This window comes from Odocoileus virginianus, chromosome 28 (assembly GCF_023699985.2).
Source record: "Odocoileus virginianus isolate 20LAN1187 ecotype Illinois chromosome 28, Ovbor_1.2, whole genome shotgun sequence".
Classification (NCBI taxonomy): Eukaryota; Metazoa; Chordata; class Mammalia; order Artiodactyla; family Cervidae; genus Odocoileus; species Odocoileus virginianus.
In genome coordinates this window covers 12,474,543-12,496,323 of record NC_069701.1, presented here as the reverse complement: position 1 = coordinate 12,496,323, position 21,781 = coordinate 12,474,543, and the positions used below count along the sequence as shown (strand labels likewise).

The following is a 21,781-nucleotide window of genomic DNA, read 5'->3' as shown; positions in this document are numbered from 1 at the left end:
TTGTTGCCGAGCACAGGTGTGGGCTTCAAAAGCTGCAGCGCATGGGTTCGGTGGCCCCACAGCATGTGGAATCTTCCTGAACCAGGGATCAAACCCATGTGTCTTGCATTGGCGGGTGGATTCTTAGCTAATGAACCACCAGGGAAGTCCAATGAGCAGAATTTTGAACCAGACATATAAGCAGTAGTTTCCTTACATCTGGGGAAGAGGTGCTTGTGTATTAAATCATGAACTTTAGAGAATCAACCTCCATCCTTTCTCAGGTCATATTACTCCTCCCTCAGAGCCTATAGCACACCTTCTAGATCACGCTCTAGATACGCGGGCCACTTGAGTTCCCAGGGATGTACAATACTTTTTGTCAGCCTTATTATTCTGAGGACAGATTGCACTGTATCGTCATAACAATACTACTGAATAGGGGCCAAGACTTGGTTGATTGTCAGAAGTGTGGCTGGAGCTCAGAATAATGGGCTGGGTTGTTCAGATGTGTAGGTTTCAGAACAAAGACCACTGTGAAGGCTTAGGATAATTTTCTTTTGTGCAGCCACATTCTGGAGTAGAATTCTGAGGGAAGAAGACAATTCTATATTTGAAGTAAGTCTTCAAGACCATGATCAAGGTGTACTTGACATAGTAATAAGATAGGATCCATTTATTAGTTTGATAGTTGATTTGCAGTTTTTCACTATTTATATATAAGGACCTCCATTTGGATGTTTGTCCCAGATTCTAAGCCTGCAAGGGATGGGCTTGTAACCTAACCAGGAAAGTAAAATTGCCCTGATCACAGTATATAGATCCATGTGACAGAATTATAGAAAAGAAGAATGAATAACAGGGAGGAAAGGATGACTAGGAAAGTGATATTCAAGTCGGATCACAAAAGACTGATGCTAAGGATATGAGGTTTATCCTAACAGTGGTTTGGTTACTGCTTCCAAGGTTATCCATGTACACATCTTTAGAATCTATGAATATGTTATCTAATGTGGCAAAAAGGATTTTGAAGGTATGATCATGTTACAGATTTGGGGATGATGTCTGAATTATCCAAAGGCTTCTAATCTAATTTCATGATTTCTTAAAAGCTGAAAGTCTTTCCCAGCTACGTTTAGAAAGTGAGATATGGGGGTAGAAGAAGAGTGAGAGAGATCCAACATCACTGACTTTAAAGCTGAAGAAAGGAAACGTGAGCCAAGGAAAACAAGTGGCCTCTAGGAGCTGGAAAAAGCAAGAAAACAAACTCTCCTCTGGAGTCTCTAGAAAGTAATGATGCCTTGATTTGAGCACTGTGAGACCCGTGTCAAACTTCTCACCTTCAGATAATAAATGTGTGTTATTTTAAGGCTCTAACTTTTTGCTAATTTATTACAGCACCAATGGGAATGTAATAGAGGCAGCATCACTGAAAGTGTTTCCAGAAAATCTTGTTGGAAGTTAAACAATGATAAATTCCTGCTGTAACCTTTAGGAATTATTCTGTCACAAATAATAAGATAACCTGACAAATAGTGGTTTACATGGGTGATGTATTTTCCTGCTTTAACCAGAAGTTCAGAGGTAGGGACTCTGGGCTATAGCAGCTGTGCTAGGACCCAGAATTCCTCAGTCTTTCTGCATGCCATTCCAACAATTCAACTCCTGTGCTCATGGTCACAAGATGCCTGTTGTAGGTTTCACATCTGTGTCTGAGAAAGGAGGAAGAAAGGGGATGAAAATACAGGAAGCATGCCAATATAGGAGGAGGATCTTCCTTTAAAATATTGTTTCCAGAAGCTCCACCCAATTCAACTACACTTAAATTTCATTGGCCAGGACTGGTTTACTTAACCAACTTCTGGATAAAAGGAAGTCACAGAGATTAGGGTTTTATGTGGACACAATGCCAGAGTTCTGATAGTAGGAAGAATTAGGAGAGGGAAACTGGGAAGATAAAGCAGGTTTCTGAATTGTAGGACTTATCAAAGCTTCTAAAATATTAGTGTATGTTGTGACTCTCCAAGATGGGGATAGGCAGTGTTTTCCAACCTTATCTGAATAAGGACACATAACTTTATTTATTTTCATATGGAGGAAGATTTACCAGGCTAGTAGACAGCACAGACTGTAAAACATTGTTATAAAGAAGGATAGCTATCAAAGGATTCTGAACTATTCTGAACGGGGAACGGTCTGATCCAATTTCACTCTGATAGCAGTGTTGCCGTGGGTGATAGGGAGGTGTCATTTTGCATAGCCTGTTGTTCACGCTGCATTCCAAGTGCAAGATCAGTGGATACAGGAGGGGACCTTAATACTCCCTACCATTAGGTTAGGACAGTAAATGCTTTAAAGTTCTCAGGATCTTATCTCTTAAACTTTGTACAAGTGTTCAGCAAAACAACTTATTAATCGAATGATTGATTCCGTTTCCAAGAATCTAAAGAAACTGATTAACCTTTGTTTTTTTTTTTTGTTTTTTTGTTTTTATTTTTTTTTTAATTTTTTTTCCATTTATTTTTATTAGTTGGAGGCTAATTACTTTACATCATTACAGTAGTTTTTGTCATACATTGAAATGAATTAGCCATGGATTTACATGTATTCCCCATCCCAGTCCCCCCTCCCACCTCCCTCTCCACCCGATCCCTCTGGGTCTTCCCAGTCCACCAGGCCTGAACAGTTGTCTCATGCACCCAACCTGGGCTGGTGATCTGTTTCACCCTAGATAATATACATGTTTCAATGCTGTTCTCTTGAAACATCCCACCCTCGCCTTCTCCCAGAGTCCACAAGTCTGTTCTATACATCTGAGTCTCTTTTTCTGTTTTGCATATAGGGTTCTTGTTACCATCTTTCTAAAGTCCATATATATGTGTTAGTATACTGTAATGGTCTTTATCTTTCTGGCTTACTTCGCTCTGTATAATGGGCTCCAGTTTCATCCATCTCATTAGAACTGATTCAAATGAATTATTTTTAATGGCTGAGTAATATTCCATGGTGTATATGTACCACAGCTTCCTCATCCATTCGTCTTCTGATGGGCATCTAGGTTGCTTCCATGTCCTGGCTATTATAAACAGTGCTGCGATGAACATTGGGGTGCACGTGTCTCTTTCAGATCTGGTTTCCTCGGTGTGTATGCCCAGAAGTGGGATTGCTGGGTCATATGGCAGTTCTATCTCCAGCTTTTTAAGAAATCTCCACACTGTTTTCCATAGCGGCTGTACTAGTTTGCATTCCCACCAACAGTGTAAGAGGGTTCCCTTTTCTCCACACCCTCTCCAGCATTTATTGCTTGTAGACTTTTGGATAGCAGCCATCCTGACTGGCGTGTAATGGTACCTCATTTCTCTGATAATGAGTGATGTTGAGCATCTTTTCATGTGTTTGTTAGCCATCTGTATGTCTTCCTTGGAGAAATGTCTGTTGAGTTCTTTGGCCCATTTTTTGATTGGGTCATTTATTTTTCTGGAGTTGAGCTGGAGGAGTTGCTTGTATATTTTTGAGATTAATCCTTTGTCTGTTGCTTCGTTTGCTATTATTTTAACCTTTGTTTTAGTTATGTAGATATACTGGTGAGACTTTAGGAAGCTAACACCCGCATCAAGGTTTTGCTTTTTAAGTGCAAAATACCGTTGAGAGCTTTGAAGGAATCCATAGTAGCACTGAAGACAAACTCACACCAGAGGTTAGAGAAACTGTCTATCATTACACAGCTGTCCACTGGTGATCTTAGGGCAGAGCGCAGTTCTCTCATTATCCAGAATAGGTTTTTTCTATTATTTCATGAGACTATTGAGCAGTAAACTTTTGCCTGATGTAAGCATTACGTTTCAGGGGATAGGGTTAGAATGCAGTATATGTGCATATATAGACTGCTTTTCCTTCTATAAAATAAGACTACCATCTTCTACTTTCCACTGCTTCCCAGGAGTTTAAATAAATAAGTTTTAGCAATGCCTTTGTGATGATAATAGGGTTCTACTTTATTTCAAATATATTCCTGTTTGGAATTAAACAGAAAATCACCTCACTGCTGCAACTAAGTTAACATGTGTAGACATAGCTGTAAATTCAGTAATATATTTTAATATAACTTGCTAGGTTCATCAGACATTATTGAGTTAAGGACAGAGCCCTCTGCTAGGGGATGAAGATACAGGGGTGTAGGACACATGCTTGTGGTCCTCGGAAGAGATTATACTTTGGGTAGAGAAGAAAAAGATTCAGAAACTGGCAACTAAACCTGCAAGACAACCGAGGTTGAGGAAGAGAGATGAGATTTAAGCAGAGGCCACATCGTTAAAAGAACTCTGTTTACTACAGACTCGGGAAGCATCAGATGCTGTCCAGGCTTCAGAATTACATCACTGGGACTCAAGAAGAATCACAGAGTATGAGCTTGGCTTACAAAAAAAAGAAAAAGAAAACGAGACCTTCTCTCCCCCTGCTACTCTCAACTGCCCCTCCTTTCCCTAGCTTTAGCAACTGTTTCCATACTTTGCAATACTCTGTTTATCTGTGGGTGCAACCAAATATTTTCTGATCATCTATAGGTAATTGATCAATGTGCTTCAATACTTGTCTCTTCCATGCCAAGCAGGGTGCCAGGCTTAAGTACTGGGTCAGTGCTGATTAAATTCAATATTAAGTTAGGAAAACATTACTGGAAAGGGGAAAATTCCTCCTCCATATTTTTATCCCTTTGAATATAATACATTTATAACTTGTAATACACTTAATTAATAATCAAACAACGTTTTGTTTAATTTATTAATACATTCCAACCCTCATGAGCTATCAGAAAAGCACCCTGGAGGTGTGGAAATGTATTGGTCAGCAATGTATTGTCAGCACACTCCAGTACAAATTCCATTTCTGCCACTTATTATCCTTGGACTTGTAGGCAAGTCACCTGACTTTTCTAAACCTCAGTTTCCACAGAAGAAAAATGGAGGTAATCCATTTAATAGATGACCATTTCGTGTATATAGATTTTTAAAAGACAAAGATTTTGTTGTAAAGATAAAATTGCATCATGCGTGTTGTAGCAGACACCATCTGAACTTTCATCATACCCTCTGGCATCATTTGATGTGGCCAGGAGGCAGAGAGTTCCACGCACACTCAGGTTCACCTTGACTTCTGGTGACCCACAACGGGCAGAAAGGGTCTATCTGTCTATCTTTCTGCATCACAAAGACAGAGCTGAAGGATAAACTAGTGAATTTAGTTAATAATAATGTAGCAATATTGGTTCATCACTGGTGAGATTTTAATAATAGGGAAAGGTATAGGGAGATGTGGAATTTTCTGCTCAGATTTTTTTTTTTTTTATAAACCTAGAACTGCTGTAAGAAGAAAGCTAATTAATTAAAAAAAAATAACAATCTAGTGCACATATGCTTATTTCTGATCTAAAATTTCAGCGTATCGAATTTTGTGTGTGTAATGCATTTCAAGGGTTCATTTCTTAATCCAGGAAGAGCACTCTTTCCTTTGAATATACAAAGTGCTGCACTTCAAGACAATGACACATTTTCCTTGTTACGAGGGTGGTTGAAAGACAAGTACAACAAGCAACCATTTAAAGTGATAATATAGTTTCATATAAGCTTTACAGCTAAAGGAGGTTCTGTTATTCTGCTTTTACAGTTGAAGAAACAGGCTGAGAGATCTAAGGTCAAATATCACACAACCAGGAAGCAGTCAGGCAGAATTCAAACCTATTCATTTCTCTTAGCATCCATGATGCCTTTAGTATTACAAAGGTAAACACATCTCCCTCTGTATATATATAATTATTTATCTTGGCCCTTTACAAGAACACTTGAGCCTAATTCTTCAGTTACTTGACAAACGGCATAGCTTGCATCCACGATGTGTCACTGAACCATCTTTGTCATCAAAATATTAACTAGTAAACAATATTTTTTTCCAAAATATCCCCATTAAAATAATGAAATCAATAAAGCAATGGATACATTTCTGGACAAAATATTCTGTTAATTTCCCTTGATTTATTCACAAGCATCCTTAACTAATATTTATACCAGAGAGAATTCCCTTTCCCAATAAGCAGTTAGCAGTCTAGGAATGATTAGCCAGTTGATTGCCCTCAGCTCAGCATAGAACATTGGATGTTACAGGGCAATTATGTAGAGATGGAGGTGAGATTGTAACAAGGAGTCCTTCAGAGAGGGTAGGACTCTCCTCATAACTTTGGATATGATATTTTTGAAAAGCATTTCTGTGGCTGCACGTGGTCTTAGGGATAGCCAGAGGTTTCTGTCTAGGTTTGGCATGCAGGTTAGTTGCCTCTCGGCAGGTGGGATGTTAGCTCCCAAGCAGGGATGGAACTGAAGTCCTGTGCCTTGGAAGGCTGATTCTTAACCACCAGAGAAGCCCCTGGATGTGACGTCTTTGACGTACCGAGTCTTCCCTTACTCAGCTCGATGCTCGTGTGGTAGGTGCGATGCTTGTGTATGAAGCCCATATGTCCCTGAGGTCATTCGTATTGATTCTGGCACGTGTGCTCTTCAAGGACAGAGACCGTCTTCTCCAGCATACAAGTACCAGCACCACTACCTCAAATACTGTTGAAAGCATTGGGTCATTGAATGAGAAAGCAGGATAACAGTTAAATGTACAACAAGACAACACCACAATAAGAACAACGCAGAGATAGTCCCAAGATAATTAACATTGCATCTGCAGGTGAAAACATTACAACCCTAACTTTATGAAAACAAACGCTTTTGTTTTATCTACTTTAGCTTATTTTATTTTACTAGTCTCTTTCCTATTACAGGTATCACAAACCAATTATGTATATAGCAGTGAAAACTGCAGGTATAATCTCTAGGCAACAGATCTTGGGACATACTTTGTACTTTTGTGGTTTATGTTAAGATTAGCATAAAATCATAAATCTTTCTTTTTCCTTTATTAAAGACAATAAAACTCTATTATTATTGTTGTTGTTATCCCTGTAACTGAATATTTTCTATAGTGGAACCTAAAATCTAAAGTCACTTCTGGGATCCACACTACCTCTTTGCACATTCTTAACAAGAATTCCTGAGATACATCGTTTAAACTCTTCGACAAGCTGATCAAACACTGTTTTCTCACTTTAAAATTTAATTAACATTGCAACATATCACCTTGAGAAAATTTCCAAATCTAGAATCACTACCTTCAAAACCCGTTTCTGTTTATCTCCTTCCCCCATACTGACCACGTGCTACTCAACTCCCGCTGGACTGAGCTCCGCCGGCGGCACGGGCCTCGCTCACACCCAGGGCCCCACAGCTTCACTTCCCGGAAGGCTGTCTCCTCTTCCCCACTGCCTTCGTGCCCTAATTATTCTACCTGCCAACTGTCACCCTCTTCTCTTCACAATTGGCTAATTCGATACTGCCTCATCTTTCAACACCACTCCCAGACATACCTGCTCTGTTAACTGTCTCTAGTTGAGGGAGAAGGCAATGGCAACCCACTCCAGTACTCTTGCCTGGAAAATCCCATGGACGGAGCAGCCTGGTAGGCTGCGGTCCATGGGGTCGCTAAGAGTCGGAGACGACTGAGCAACTTTACTTTCACTTTTCTCTTTCATGCATTGGAGAAGGACACAGTTAAATCCTACTCAGCATTCCTCCTCTACTTTAACCTTCCTAACACAATACCGGTTTTACCCTCTTCGTATTGTTTCTCTCTGATTTATCAATTTGGTGTTTGTGATGGTTTCAGAGAACTAACACAATAATGGGAACTAACCCTATATATTTGTACTTTTATCCACTTTAGGATATTATTTACCTCTGTATACAACACTGTTCTCCAACAATGCCTGTTGTATAATGAAGACTTGATTCATTCTTGAAGGAGACAGCACAGTAGGAACACAGGAATAGAGGGGAGAGAGGAAGAAGACAGCAGGGACCGAAGCAGGGATGCTGGCAAGAGATTGCTTCGACATTCATCACAGGGCAGACACGTGGCTATGTCTCATGACTCTTCTCCCATCAAAATTTGACTGCTAGATTTTCACAGAAATGTTCCTTTTTAATGCCTTTCATGCTTGACATCTGGATCCCCTATCACCTCTCCTGAATGCCAAATATACCTCCACATGCTTTTCATTTTTCTTCTCAAAAGATGTGCCACCATTTATAGCATCACCTTTTTCATCTGGGTCATCCGTTTTCTGGTTACACCAAGCTCTTGCTAAATCTGTAAATGAGCTCAGAGCATCCCTTCTTTTGGAGGACTCTTCATTTTTCTCCCTCTCCTCTGTACTTCATGCTGGGATTGCGTGTGCCCTGTCCGCATGTTATTTTTCTTCCCAAGTAAGCTGAGCCAGAGACTAGTGGAGCACTTTAACAAGAAGTAAAGCCATTTTTTATCTATTGGAAATCTTTGACTATAAGTGATATTAATAATATTCCCATGAGTAAAATGAGAGCTACTGGCCAGGTAACATACTGGGCCTATTCTATACTGTCATGGGCTGAATGATGTCCCCATGAATTTTGCAGGTTAAAGTCTTAACCCTTAACCTCTGGTACTACATAATGGAACAGTATTTGGAGACAGAGCCTTTAAAACAAGGTAATTAATGTAAAAGGGCTTCCCTAGGGGCTTAGCAGTAAAGAATCCACCTGCCAAAGCAGGAGGTGCAAGAGACACGGGTTCGATCTCTGGGTCAGCAAAGAGTCAGACTCAACTTAGTGATTTAACAACAAAAACAATTAACATAAAATGAATTAATAAGGGTAATTCCTAACTCAGTATGACTTAGGTTTTTAAGGGAAGGAAGATTAGGACCCAGAAATGCACAGAAGAAAGATCATGGAGAGATAGAGGAGAATGGTGTTCCCTGGTAGCTCAGTACGGTAAAAGAATCTGCCTGCAATGCAGGAGACCCAGTTCAATCCCTGGGTCAGGAAGATCCCCCTGGAGAAGGGAATGGCAACCTACCTCAATATTCTTGCCTGAAGAATTTCATGGACAGGAGCCTGGAGGGCTACAGTCCATGGGGTTGCAAAGAGCTGGACACAACTGAGCGACTTAACACTTGCCTTGACTTGTGACCACCTAAGCCCAATGAGAGGGGTCCTAGAAGAAATCAGCTTTGCTGACACCATGATCTTCGAATTCTAGCCTCTGGGACTATTAGAAAATACATTTCTGTTGTTTAAGTAACAGACTGTTATACTTTGTTGTGGCAATCCTAGAAAATTAACATTTATATCTACTTCATTCCATTTTTTCCCATGGTATCCTATGAAGAACAAATAACTATCACTTTCCCTTTTTTATAGAAGGTTAAAGTAAGACCCAGAAATAACATTTGAAGGAGAAAATCAAGCCATTGATCAATGTGATTAAATACAACCTAAAAAGGCAAATCGGAGAAGGCAATGGCACCCCACTCCAGTACTCTTGCCTGAAAAATCCCATGGACGGAGGAGCCTGGTAGGTTGCAGTCTATGGGTTTGCTAAGAGTTGGACACGACTGAGAGACTTCACTTTCATTTTTCACTTTCATGCATTGGAGAAGGAAATGGCAACCCACTCCAGTATTCTTGCCTGGAGCATCCCAGGGACGGGGGAACCTGGTGGGCTGCCGTCTATGGGGCCGCACAGAGTCAGACATGACTGAAGTGACTTAGCAGTAGCAAAAAGGCAAATATAACCTGAGGCAATGGCTCTGTAGCCTGATATTCATATATTAAATACATTTCCAGTTACCTGTGTCATCCAGGAAACTAAGTTTAATTGTCTCTTTTGTGTCAAGCATTGTGATCTGTGTTGAGGATGCAGAAAGAAATAAAGCATGGTTCTTGCTCCAAAAGCTCTTGGCCTTTTAGAGATAAGGCACACAAAATAGATTCCTTTAATGTGTTGTAATGGACACCCATCTAATTGTCAGAACTCTAGACACAGACATGATTGACTCTGTTGAGGATCAAGAAAGCCGTTTTAGATGAAATGATGACTCATCTGAGACTTGAAGCATGAGGTTGTCAGAATAATGGCCGATAGCACCTCAGATGAAAACAATGTCACATGTTGTTATTTAGTTACCAGCTGGGCAGATAAGCAGATGACCAGAGAATGCGAACTGAAGCAGGCCTTAGCCATTTAAGGTTTTCATCCAGACCAGCTGTGCTCAGAAATTGCTCCCCTGAGCACAGCCCGGCTACCTCCAGCTCAGTTACCTGCAAATTGTGGAAAACCCATCAATCCTGATGACAGACTGACTAACTAAACAACTGCCTTATATCTGCCCATTTATTTTTAATCTGGGCTGATAATACTACCAACCTCTTCCCTGTGGAGTATATATGAAGATAAATGAGGTAATTTATGCCATAAGGCTCCAAATTCCTTAGAGAAAAATGTTCAAATAAATTTACAGTCATATTATATATTCTTTAATAAATATTTTATTGGATGTGCATAGCATATCCATGATCCCTTAAGATTTAGGGGGAAGATAGCCAAGAAAAGACCTGTAAGCCTTAAACTGCCAAAATCCCAGAAGATAATTTAAGCAATGCGTTAAGTAAGTAAGTTGACCTATTTCTCATTTTAAGGGCAGAAATAAAATTACCATTCATATGTAGGAAAAGGTTTCCTTCCATGCTAAGTATGAGTAATATTCACATAAAGCTTTCTCTTTCTTGAGAAATACTTCTAAGCTGAGCTAATTGTGCGTGAAAGAAACTCAGACAAATACAAAAGCACAACCATGAACAGTAATCATAGTAGCAGGTCCTTGACTAACAAATCTAATCAATGCCTCTATGCTGCTCCTGAGATGTTGGACACATTGTGGGAAAAGCAAGGGTTTTGAAGTGATGATGACCAGTGTTTCCCTCCATTTTCTTCCAATTATAAGCAAGTGGGGCGCAGAGTTGGTCGAGAATCTGCCTGACAATGCAGGAGATGCAAGAGACACGGGTTTGATCCCTGTGTTGAGAAGATCTCCTAGAACAGGAAATGGCAACCCACTCCAGTATTCTTGCCTGGGAAATCCCATGGACAGAGGAGCCTGGCCGACTGCAGTCCATGGGGTTGCAAAGAGTCAGACACAGCCAAGCAACACATGCACAGCTTTGGACGAGTGACTTAAACTCTTTGTACCTCGACTTGCTCATCAATAAAAATGGAGACATTAATAAGCAGTGTGAAGATTTGTTGCATGCGTGCATGCTCAGTCACTTCAGTCATGTCTGACTCTTTGCAAGCCCGTGGACTCTAGCCTGCCAGGCTCCTCTATCCGTGGGATTTTCCCAGCAAGAATACTGAAGTGGGTTGAAGATTTGTTGCAAGTACCCAATAAGGTAACTTTAAAAATGCCTCGTACTCTAGTCAAGGTATTATAGGTGGTCACCAACCATAATATATTGTTCTTCCACAAAATGTGTGGTTTCTAACAGGCATGGTGTTAGACTAAACTTTAGGATGTAAATGACAAGTTATTAAAAGATGACTACTATTATCTTATTTAATACTCGGTAACCGCCTACAGTAGAGATGCCAGCACTATCAGTAGTCTATAGGTCAGAAAACTGGACTTTAGAGAGATTAATGCACTTACCAAATTCAAAACATTCATACATGGCCGACACGGCCAAAATCAGTGTGGGAAGACTGTGCTCTTAAAGTCATCACAAGGCGCCTTCTATAGAAGAAGCAAGTGGGTAGCACAGGTGTGTGTGTGTGTGTAATTAACTCAATGTACGCAAGAATTTAGTCTTGTTTCTGTTTAATAATGATATTGATTATATCTCACATTTGTACAGCATATTTATATTTTATCAGGGTGTGCATGTGTGTGTGTGTGTGCATAAAAGACAACCTTGCAGGGCAGGATTGAAGAAATCTCCTTCCTCATCTTTTAGGGGATAAAAGAAATTCTTAGAAAATGTAAGTAACTCTACTATATGTATGTGTGTATTTACACACACACACACACACACATACGTACTAAAACGGTGTCATTTTGCTTTTGAATAATTAACTACTCATCTCTCTAATGGGCTTCCCCGGTGGCTCAGATGGTAAAGAATCTGCTGGCAATGCAGGAGACCTGGGTTCCATCCCTGGGTCAGGAAGATCTCCAGGAGGAGTAATTCTCCAGTATTCTTGCCTGGATAACTCCACAGACAGAGGAGCTTGGAGGGCTACAGTCCATGGGGTCACAAAGAGTCAGAGATGACTAAGCACATATGCACAACAAGGAAAGTGTTATATATCACCCACTAGCATCGCATGTGGGAGGTTATTGCTGGACTGTGGACAGAAAGACCTGGCCAGTAGCATCATCTGAGTGTCTTATTAATCTTGCAGACTTAGGAGAATCATTTAAACATGCTCAGTGTCACCTTTTTAGCTAAACATGGATATAAAACTTTTATTTAAGTTTCTTACTTCACAGGGTGAAGATTACTTTGCTCTATCACCAGCAGGGATGACTCCTCAGGACTCCCTCGACTCCTTCAAAACTAATTTAGTCCTCTGGCTTTCTAATCCCAATGCCTTGTATTTAGAATTTCCTGCCCTATCTATCATTTAGGACTGATTACTCAGTTAGACTATCTTCACAGGTTAGTTTTCATTTCTCCCCAGCTACTCTGCCCCGGATTATTCTTCTCAAGGTCATGTTCTACAGCCTGAGAACACTTGCCATTCCCTTTTCAGCTCAGTCCTGAGGAAAATATACGACAGCAAACTCAGACGTCTGGGCTGCCTCTGGTTTGAGAGAATGATCTGGACCTGCTATAAGAGAGATGAGAGAAGGGAAAGATGGGGAAAAGAGCAAAGTTCTGAAGTTAATGATAGAAACCGAGGAAAATGCGGGTGCAAGTTGGCTGTGCACTCCCCGGGGAGAAGATAAGAGCAGAATTTTTAGGAGGCAGACGTGCTTTCAAAATCTCACGTGACCCAGACATTTCCCATCCCAGCAGCCCAAAGATCACGAACAGACTTTGTAAGAATTCTTGAAATGTCGCTGTCTCCTGTCTTCCTCTTCTCGTGCCTGTAATAACTGGAAAAAAAATATGGTGGTAGTGGAAAGGCAAGGTGATTTGTTTAAAGGGAAATCTACTCTTCTCCCCCAAAAAAGTTACCCAGGTCTTAAAACTGTAATTATTACCAAGACCTAAATACAATGCCCTAGAAATTCTTACCTTTTTTACTTGAGTGGGCAGAATATAGGCAGATTCTATTTAAATTCAGATAACCCACTAGTCATGTATGGATGTGAGAGTTGGACTATAAAGAAAGCTGAGAGCCAAAGAATTGATGCTTTTGAACTGTGGTGTTGGAGAAGACTCTTGAGGGTCCCTTGGACTGTAAGGAGATGGAATCAGTCCATCCTAAAGGAAATCAGTCCTGAATATTCATTGGAAGGACAGATGCTGAAGCTGAAACTCCAATACTTTTGCCACCTGATGCCTAGAATTGCCTCACTGGAAAACACCCTGATGCTGGGAAAGATTGAAGGCAGGAGGAGAAGGGGAGGACAGAGGATGAGATGGCTGGATGGCATCACCAACTCAATGGACATGAGGTTGAGTAAACTCTGGGAGTTGGTGATGGACAGGGAGGCCTGGCGTCCTGCAGTCCATGCGGTCACAAAGAGCTGGACACGACTGAGCAACTGAACTGAACTGAACCCACTAGTAAAGAGTCAAAACATGAGGTCAGGGGACTTCTCTGGGGCCAGTAGCTGCCCGAGAAGGGGCCCAGGGCCGCAGGCTCAGCCGACTAACGATGGGCCCCGGGTCAAACCAGCAGGTGACTGCGCCAAGAGGGGGCGGCCTCTGTAAGTGGCTCATCTTGCGCACGGGGTTCGGCTTCCTCTCCAGGACCTCCAGCACAGGGTCGCGCTCCATCCCCCTGGTGGATGCCTTTGTGGACCAGAGGAGGATGCACACGAGGGCTTCTGGGGCCTGAAGGAGGGTCAGGCCGTAGAGTTCACCTTTAAGAAGCCCTCCAAGGGCCTGGAATCTATCTGGGTCCTGGCCCTGGTGGGGTGTTGTGTATTGGGAGCGAAAGGTGGCCCAAAGAGCAGAATAAGCAGAAACGCAGATCAAAGGGAGAGAGGTGCTACAACAGCGGAGTGCTAGACCATCACGCCAAGGAAGGAAAACGGCCACCCCGGCCCAAGAAGTGCCCCTTCTGCCAGAGCATCCACCATATGGTAGCCTCGTGCCTAGGGAAGGCCCAGCGAGCTCCCAGCTCCCAGGGAAAGCCAACCTACCTTGGGAAGGAGGAAGGAGAGAGCCATAGCCCCGCCCTGCTCCCAGACGCCCAGACCTGAGCCCCAGTGGGCGGGGCTATCCTTTTGCGATCAGAACGTTTTGAGGAGCAGGCATCAATGGGCAGAGTGGAGAAAGTGGGGACAGGGTGGGCAGGGGGCAGCTGGCACTGCCATATAGCTCAGGCCATGGTCCACAGCATCCCCACCTCTTCCCTCTTGGTGGGAGGAAGGGGTGAGGCAGAGGAACTCCAACCATGCTCTGTCCAGATGTGCATGAGGGCTTTGGGGGTTATTCCCTGCATGCTTTATCTGAACCTTCACTCCCAGAATCTCCAGCTTTTGAAAATGGCCTGGGTAGGGAAGTTGTTTTACTCTTAAAGAAAATGGAATAATATTTCGTATTCCAGAGTGAAAAGATTAAGAGACCAAATTGATGCACCCAACTCACAAATCCTTTCCATCCTCAAGGAAATCAGTCCTGAATATTCATTGGAAGGACTGATGCTGAAGCTGAAACTCCAATACTTTGGCCACCTGATGTGAAGAACTGGCTCATTTGAAAAGACCAGGATGCTGGGGAAAATTGAAGGCTGAAGGAGAAGGGGATGACAGAGGATGAGATGGTTGGATGGCATCACTGACTCAATGGACATGAGTTTGAGTAAACTTTGGGAGTTGGTGTTGGACAGGGAGGCCTGGCGTGCTGCAGTCCATGGGGTTGCAAATAGTAGGGCATGACTGAGTGACTGAACTGAACTGAACTGAACCCACAAGTCACTACATTCCCTGGGAGGAAACATCTCAGAGGGAGGCAGGGTTTTCCACGTCTTCTCTCCTCATAACCCCCTCTTGGGATAGAATGCTGAGAACTGTCCCAAGTGCTGGGTTGTGATGACAGGCAAAAGGGGTGGTTGAGGAAACAGCTGCAGACCTGCTGCTTCTAAGCTCATTCCCACCCCATTCTGGGCCAACACAGTTATATTTACTTGCTCCTTTGGGTGACTGTACCTTGGCTCCCACTTTCTCCAGCTGTGTGTGAATGACGTATCTTGTGCATTTTAACTTTATTTTTCATAATATAAATATTCAGGTTTTGTATTTTTGTGTATTTCAATCTAAGGCCCTCATTCCTGCACTGTGTTCTCAGGTACATGGGCAATTTCAGGGATAAGTTGGTAGCAGCTCTGGGTCTGCTCAGTAGGAATGCTTTTTGTTGCTGTATCACCAGAGAAAAAAACTATTTAGAGTATAGAGCCTATTGAACTACCTCCTTTTTGCCAATTAGAGCTGACTTCTCTGCCATAGTGTCCTGCTGAAACCCCTCCTTCTTCAGTGTCTCATGAGAGAAGAGGTTCCAACTGGGTTGCCCCATGGCTTGGTCTCCTTCCTACTGAAAGATTGGAAATTGGTCTGAACAGGAAAACATGGTGCAGAGAGGTCAGGAGAGGCTGGGCCAGGTAAAAGGTACAGAGAGGGGAAGCCAAGAGTAGGCAAAGATCAAAATAGATGGGAAAACAGTGGAAACAGTGACAGACTTTATTTTGGGGGTCTCCAAAATCACTGCAGATGGTAATTGCAGTCATGAAATTTAAAAATACTTGCTCCTTGGAAGAAAAGTTATGACCAGTCTAGACAGCAAAGCAGAGATATTACTTTGCCAACAAACGTCCATCCAATCAAAGTGATGGTTTTCCCAGTAGTCATGTATGGATGTGAGAGCTGGACTATAAAGAAAGCTGAGTGCTGAAGAATTGATGCTTTTAAACTGTGGTGTTGGAGAAGACTCTTGAGAGTCCATTGGACTGCAAGGAGATGCAGCCAGTCCATCCTAAAGGAAACCAGTCCTGAATATTCATTGGAAGGACTGATGCTAAAGCTGACACTCCAATACTTTGGCCATCTGATGTGTAGAACTGACTCATTTGAAAAGACCCTGTTCCTGGGAAAGTTTGAAGGCCAGAGAAGAGGATGACAGAGGATGAGATGGTTGCATGGCATCACCGACTTGATGGTCATGAGTTTAAGTAAACTTCAGGAGTTGGTGATGGACAGGGAGGCCTGGCGTGCTGCAGTCCATGGGGTCACAAGAGTCGGACACAGCTGAGCAACTGAACCAAACTGAACTGAAAGAAGCTTATTTCAAAGTAGCCACAAAATTGTTTAATAGGAGACAGATGAATGTAACTCCATATATACTGCTAGAAACCAAAGCTTTGTATGAAATCTTGAATTTGTGGGGAGGGAGGGAGGGTAGAAAAGCATGTACCCATCTGTTCTTTCCCTCATCCCTTCTTCTCATTCCTGAATTTCAGGAGATATAGTCCCTTAGGCTTTGGTGACCCCATGTGGGCAGTATTTATTTGATGGCTTTTTGCTATGCCAGTTACCTCCTTTCCCATTTACTATCATTTCGTAACACACACACACTGGCCCTTTTCCCTTCCCTTTCTTTTCCTTGGCAATATACAATGAATAAAAACTTATTGATAGTGAAAAAAGAAAAAAAAAAAAAAACGAGGTCTGAGTTTCAAACAAAGCTAAAGAAATGGTAATGAATGTAGGTTTAATGTAGTTGTGGTTCAAATTTGATGAGAATAAGCAGGAAATAGATTGATGTATCTGTGAAACATCACTTCTTTTGTTCAGTGTGATTTTGTGGCAGTCAACTCAACATGTTTCATAAGTTCTTCTAAGATGTACATTTTTATTTTTTGACACTTCTGAAATTGGGATGCATTTTAAAGCTGGCCACTTGAGTTACTTTACTTGGCATCTTTTTAATGACACAAAATAGCAGTGCATCTTAAAACTAGCAGTATATTATAGTTAATGAATTATGCTAATAAATGTATGGTGAATAAGCATTTAAATGGCACAGAAAGAGAAACCCTTACAATTCATTTTAAGGTTTCAAAGTTTCAGTCAGTAGTTCTCAAACTTTGATGTACCTCAGAATCATTTGGAGGGCTCATTATAACACAAATTACTACCTCTTCCCACCAATTTCAGATTCAGTACCTTTACATTTAATGCTGATACCGCTAGTCTGAGAGCAACTGCCATATGTCATTTGAAAAAAAAGTAATTTTTTAATCTCAGTGTTTAGTACCATTGCTTTAAAATTTTCAGTTAGACTTTTATGATGTCACACCTAGTAAATTAGCATTGCCTTCTAAATTTTCTCATTACTTCCATTCTCTTCTCATTCAGAACCATTTTTCCTATAAAAAAATAGTGTTATCTGTTAGTACTTATCTTCTCAAAGTAAACACACACACACACACCCCTTCATTTACAATTGAAGACTGTTCAGAGTCAGACCATAATCTTCCTGAGGTAAGGCTACTCCTTCAACGGTTTGACCCTAGATTTAGCCCAAGAAACTTTTGTGCACCAATTCGCCTGTATATCAGCTTCTTCCCAACCTTTGCACTGATTTTTTGTTGCTCATCTAGAACATAAAAGTCTATGTTAGTCCAACAGACAGCCTTACAGACTCAGCACTAACACCATCTCTTCAATTTTCCCATGACTTCACTGAAAGAAACATTTACTACTTTAAAAAAAAAATTACTTCTTAATATGTGGTCCATTAACATTATTGTATAGTGTGTATTACATAGTCATTATGTGAGTTTTCTTATTTCTTCCCTCATTTGGACAATATCATTTCATGCTAAGATCATGTTTTATTATTTTCTTGAATGTTTAACAGAATCCTTGGCACATAGTTGGGACTCAATAAATGCTGTTACACGGAATCATATTGAAGCGAAGCTATATATCCTATTAAATTAGTACTTTGGGGCTAATATGTATGCAAGTGGTCATTGTATACACATGTTTCTATTTAACTTAACCACAGTTTACTAAACACTATGTGGAAATTATTATCTGAGACATTGAAAAGAATAGAGGTGGACAAATACACAGGATCAATTAAGCAGTATGTGTATTTATTGAACACCTATAACATGTTGAGCACATCTGAGAACCTTTCAGAGTAAAAGGCTAATGATATTCTACCAAGCGGCAATGTTTGGAAGAAGCCTGTAAAATATTCTATTGAGTTAGAGCCTCAGTATTGCTTCTTGTAGTATTCCTCTGAGGTTTAAACAAAGAACTATCCAAAAAGAATTAAATCATACTCACTGGGGCCAGAGGAAAGATGGTCCCCTCCAGACATGAAAGGAGGCAAGTGCATTTCAGAAATAAATGACTTTACATAGACACACAGGCCTCTTGAGGATGGAGCAGGCACTTCAGCTGGAAAGCTCTCAGACTAAATCAGATAGCAAAAGGTCACGACTGACAAAAAGGGAACCTCTTCTAATTTTTTTTTTTTTACATATTTCAACCTTAAGAAGAAACTACTTCAAGCCTCTTAATGACTAACTCAGTTTCAAGTGTAAATTGAAAAACGATAGGCCAAGACATTGCTATGGTTCAGAAATTCGGTAAACACATACTTGACTTCAATACTAGCATGGTTAATTAAATAAAGTATTTTATTTGAAAACTGCAAACGATAAAGGGAAAAATAAAGCTTAAGGCACATTATCTGCTGCTCCTAACATCTATCAAGATTCCTAGATGGATTTTACATGGCAGAGTATCTCAAGTAGCCCAAAAAAGGGGAATCTATGGAAATGGAAAATTCTAGACATAGCTTTTCTAATTTATGTTGACCTAATTCACCTTCTAGGAATCCCTGTGTGTCTACTGTCTGTTGTACAAAAGCTTATCAACTAATAAAATTTGAGATTAAGAAAATTCACACAGCCAAATAATGGAAGTGTACATACACAAACCTACTTCTCCCAGCTGTCAATTCTCTTTATCTGCCGGTCACCCCACCCTAAATTGCTAAGCATCACTCTTCTTCGTGTCTTCAACATTGAGTTGTTTATTTTAAAATCTATGTTTCTTCAATTAGGTACACTAAATGCTTCATTTGAAGAAATGAGTCTTAATTAGGTTTCCAGAAGAGACCCTTCTGAGATTATGTCTATGTTATAATTCAGAGGATATCTCAGTCCTTCAATGAATCATTTAAATTATTATTGCAACTTGTACTCTACCCTTGTAAATAAATCTCTACCAACAATAATTTTAAAGTCAAAGGACATGAAGTGTGACTGTTAAAGATTCAACACAGGAAACATCAGAGTTAGAAAAAATTAAATTTTTATCTATCCCCCTATCTTAGCCCTTCATTCAAAATTAAATGCAACTATAAATTGTTCCAGGTAAAGTCAGTGCTTTACTCCTCATTCTGAGAAGTATGAAATAAAAGTTAATTCAACTGAAAAGTCATCACTTAGATTTGGTTTTCTCTCTTAGAAATAGAATTGCCTTATAATCTTTTGATTGAAAGGGAATATCACTTGAATATCAGACATGGTTTCTAGAATCATTATATTTTCATAAAACTAAGTGTCTCCCATATTACAATATATAAAAATTGACCTTAAAAAGCCCTACATTTCCCTATTTCTATCAGGAATAGAATGCAACTTGACGGGTTTATTTGTGGGTGCTTTAATCTTCCACAGTAGTAAGCCTTTTGTGCACAGTTCTAAATAGTGAGGACAGAGTGGAAATTAAGACCATGAGTTCTGGCCTCTGATTATTGGGGTTCCAATCCAACTCCACCCCACTCCCTGGATGTGTAACCTTTGCTGAAAAGTACTTATTCATTCTGTGCCTCAATCTCCCAACCTGTACTATGGAGATAATTCTAATAGTACTAATCAACAAAGGATAAAAATAATTGATTACCTTTTTAAGATACAATTTTTAAAACATTACATATGACATAAATCACTTACGGTTAGCCCTAACTCAGGATAAGGGTTTAGTAAATGAGTTTCTGGGCTTCCAGGTGGCTCAGTGGCAAAGAATCCACCTGCCCATGCAGGAGCCACAGGAGACAAGCGTGTGATCCCTTGGTCTGGGAGATCCCCTGGAGGTGGAAGTGGCAACCCCTCCAGTATTCTTGCTTGGATAATTCCACAGACAGAGGAGCCAGGTGGGATGTGAAGAGGAACCATGGGGTATGAAGGGTTGAACATGACTGAGCACGCACACATGCATGCATATTGCTTCTATTTTTGCTGCAGTTTGCATTTATCTGGAAGTCTGAGATTCTTGTACCATCCAGTTCTCTACCCCTCAGTAACAATGAAAAGGGTTTTATTCACTCAGCAAATGTGAGAATATATAAAGTCCAATGAAAATACAATTTCTGAACTCAGGGAACGTATAGGTTTTATGGAATGACAGACCAGAAGTGATAACTCAGTTTTTAAATTTTCATTTCTCCATTTACCAAAAAAAGAGTTGACCTATATTTATTTTAGTTCTTTTTCCCCTCTAAATGGCTAGATTTTATGAACTAAGTTTATGTGTAAATAAGAGTTGTAGTTTTGTCCGCCATAAATCTGTACCTCTGGGAATAAATGTAAGCATGAGTATGAAAATCTTTTCAAAGATATCCCTTCGGATTAATAGTAGAAATTTTTTTATAAATATAGAATTCTATTATTTTTAATAATTTTAATTAACAATGATAATTATAATTTAATCAGATCTACCATTAAAATATATTTTAAAAGTTATTCACTTACATAAAATAATAAATTCCATATAATTTAAATGGAGTTATAAAATAATACGGGCTTCCCAGAAGGCAGTAGTGGTAAAGAACCTATCTAAATGTAGCAGACATAAGAGACACAGGTCGATCCCTGGGTTGGGAAGATCCCCTGGAAAAGGAAATGGCAAACCCACTCCAGTATTCTTGCCTGGAGAATACCATGGACAGAGGAGCCTGGTGGGCTACAATCCATGGGGTCACAAAGAGTTGGATACAGAGAAGAGGACAGAGTGATATCTTAAAGAACAATATAAGACTATATGTAGGTGGTGATATTGGGGGTCTATTAGAGCTGGAAATACTGGATTTAACAAGATTAGATATAAGACCATTGAAATAATCAAAATAAAAATAAATAAGTTTCATTCATGGCAACAGAGTTAGAAAAAGGGAGATGCATTTGAAACATATTAACTAGATAGCATTGACCAGATTCAGAAGTTGGCTGAATGAGAAGGTAAGACAAGGTGGCATCATTGGATTAACTTCCAGTATTTTAACTTAAATAACTGCCTATTTGACAGTGTAATTCATGGATTATGCAATTTTTCAGGAAAGGAAATTTCTTATTCAAATACAGGCTATATAAATTTTGGACAAAGTGATATCCTATTGGCAGGACTATTTTTCAGTCAAGAGAATTTGAGTTGATGATGTTGGCAATTTATAAATAAAAAAGATACAACCATAGCCATAGAACATATATGAGGGCCAGAATAACATAAAAGTAAATAAACTTTTTGTCTATTCTTATAGAGGCCTAAAATAAGCTAAGGTAGGTCACTGTATAAGTTTTGAGCTCTACTTTCTGAGGGTTCAACCTTACCGTGCTGAATAGTGGAATTAATATAGTACTA

The 21,781-nt window shown here is 40.3% G+C and overlaps 1 long non-coding RNA gene and 1 pseudogene across 1 annotated transcript in view; one reads left to right on the top strand and one right to left on the bottom strand.

Annotated features, from left to right (window-relative positions):
- LOC139031729 (uncharacterized) overlaps positions 1–21,781 on the bottom strand; it is a 2,010,631-nt gene that overhangs the window by 1,919,221 nt on the left and 69,629 nt on the right. The window lies entirely within an intron of this gene.
- On the top strand, positions 13,777–14,326 carry LOC139031831 (protein lin-28 homolog A pseudogene; annotated as a pseudogene).